At 37.2% G+C, this 2,358-nt stretch overlaps 1 long non-coding RNA gene across 1 annotated transcript; it reads right to left on the reverse strand.

Annotated features, from left to right (window-relative positions):
* Nucleotides 1-258: 258 nt before the first annotated feature.
* LOC141659012 (uncharacterized) lies at nt 259-1,198 on the reverse strand. Its single transcript, XR_012549564.1, has 5 exons — nt 1,120-1,198; nt 923-954; nt 578-754; nt 430-479; nt 259-311 (listed from the first exon to the last, which is right to left on the reverse strand). It is a non-coding gene; the product is annotated as an uncharacterized LOC141659012 (long non-coding RNA).
* Nucleotides 1,199-2,358: the final 1,160 nt, after the last annotated feature.

The raw sequence follows: 2,358 nt of genomic DNA on the forward strand, positions 1-2,358 counted from the left end.
GCTGAATATTCTCCATAATTGCTGGTAATAATTGCTGAATATTTTCCCTCTTAATTACCATAATTATTGCATAATCTTTATACTTAATGCTGCGTATTTATTTCCATTAATATACGCGGATATGGTCAAATATTGTCCTGATATTTGGACCGTTGTCCTCTCCATGGCTTGGCGCCTAACTTCATGTGCCCTGAGAGCCTGACAGTCAGGTTTAGATGAAATGCTGATCAGGGTAGTCTGCGGATTTCCAGGCCTAACAGTAATCATCGATTATGAACTCACTTTCTTCATAAGACGTGTTTCCAGTAGAACTGTTTGAAAAAGAGAGCTTAAGAGATTTCTACGAACATTCATTTGTTTGGGCTATTCACTTAAATGTTTTGTTAATAAGCGATGGCGATAGCTATGGGTTGTCGAGAATAGTCTCACCTTTGTCCCCTAGCCGGTCAAGTGGTCTACACGTACTCGGTTGCAATTTCCTAATGAGATTAAGAAATAACCTTTATCAACAAGAATGTGAAACAAAAATAAGAAAAATATCGACCAATAACCTTTAGCAAAATTCAATTACTTTTACCTGTGTATATCAGCTGAGATCTTGACGTTCTGCTCCACATGTAGTTTCACACAACTTAATAATTGCTCAAATACTTAGAATGTACGTAAAATCTAATCAATAGAGTGAATTGGGTGCTTAGTCGAGTACTCGGCGTGCTTGAACAATTTTTTTCCGCAAGAACTGTCTCAAAAAATTCTGTTTGAAAAATAGACGTTTAGAGACTTCTATGGTCTATTGTTCTGTTTCCTTGGTGTTTGTACAAATGGCACATTCAGTTATTCACACATTTGTATTGACACTTTTACTTTAATAATAAAAAAAAAAGGTCATTACTAAAAGCTAAGGTTGTTAGAATTATCTCACCTTTATTCCTTCGCAAAAGCTGAGCTGCCAACCTAGGTTATTGCGGATTATTATATTCTCATCAGGTTGAGAAGCAATATTTATACAATGGCGGTATTTAATTAAAATAAAGGTAGCATCCGACAAAATATACTATAATCAGAACACAGAGGAAACAATCAACCAATACCCTAAATCCAATTATATTAATTCCTTACCTAGCCAAGTTAGCTGAGATCATATGTGTTCCCTTGCCATGTAGTTTCACTTCCATAAGTTCATTATAGGCATCCTGAAAAGAGAGAAAATTATTTACTAGGAAGAAAAATGGTCCTTCAAAGATGGTTCGAGTTGAAAATTAGCTGAATTTGCTTCTACTGAATTACAATTTATTTTTACAAATAAATTTGTACTTGTAATAGATTAGGCAGCAATGATACTAGAAGTAAAAAATTATACCTCAAGCATTAAAAGAGTGTGATTCAGAGTCTGATTCTGGTCGAGATAATAGCGAGACATTTCCACAAGTCTAAAGGCATGCAACATAGATCTCATAACTTCCTTTTTCTCCAAATCTGATTCTAGGTCATGTTGTAACATAATTAACTTGGCAATTGGGCTACTATATACGCCGTCATCAATCACCAACTTGTCCCAAGCAACGATTAGCAACGTAGCCAGCTTAACAAGATTCCATTCCTCAACACAGGAGACACCTAGAGCAGTAACCTGCTGATAGTAATGTATTGTGTCGGTCTAAGAGGGTGATTTTATCACCCTCGTGTCTTTTAATATGGGTCTTTTGGTACACTTTTCCTAACATTTGGCAATTGGTTATGTGGTGGTAACTTGTGCACTTTAACTCGGTTGGGCACTCAATCCTTAATGCATGGAACCCGAGTGGCAATAGAGCACCTTTCAAAGGTCAAGACAAGGCACAAGAGAATCACTTGTAACCCGAAAACCAGTTGGGAGAAGTAGGAATGAAGACTAGAAGAAATGAAGGCAATTGAAGAGGTCTAGCTCGTGGAAAATAGAAGTCCAGAACTGCGAGTCTTTGCGCAGCCTGCGCAAACAGGGTGCGCAGGTGCGCACTATTGCGCAGGCCAGAACAGTAGTTGCGCAGCCTGCGCAGCTCTGCTTTACGGGTTTTCTAATCTTCTTTATAGGCTTCTTAAGTGGAGATCTTTCTAGGTTTTCGTGAAACCCTATATATACCCAAGAGTTTGAAGACCTGAAACAGGAACCTACCATCCTTTCATCTCATCTAATCTCATTTTTAGGGTTTTAATCTTGTAATAATTAAGAGACTATTTCCATTCAAAGTTGTAATCTTTCTTTATTTCTTTGGGTTTTGAAAACTATGGAAGGCTAAATCCTTCCCTTCTTGGTGTAATTCATCCAAAGTCTACAACTTTGGTATTGTAAGACTCTTTTAATCGCCTCTTATTTATCTA

The sequence above is a fragment of the Silene latifolia genome, chromosome 6 (genome assembly GCF_048544455.1).
Source record: "Silene latifolia isolate original U9 population chromosome 6, ASM4854445v1, whole genome shotgun sequence".
Lineage (NCBI taxonomy): Eukaryota > Viridiplantae > Streptophyta > Magnoliopsida > Caryophyllales > Caryophyllaceae > Silene > Silene latifolia.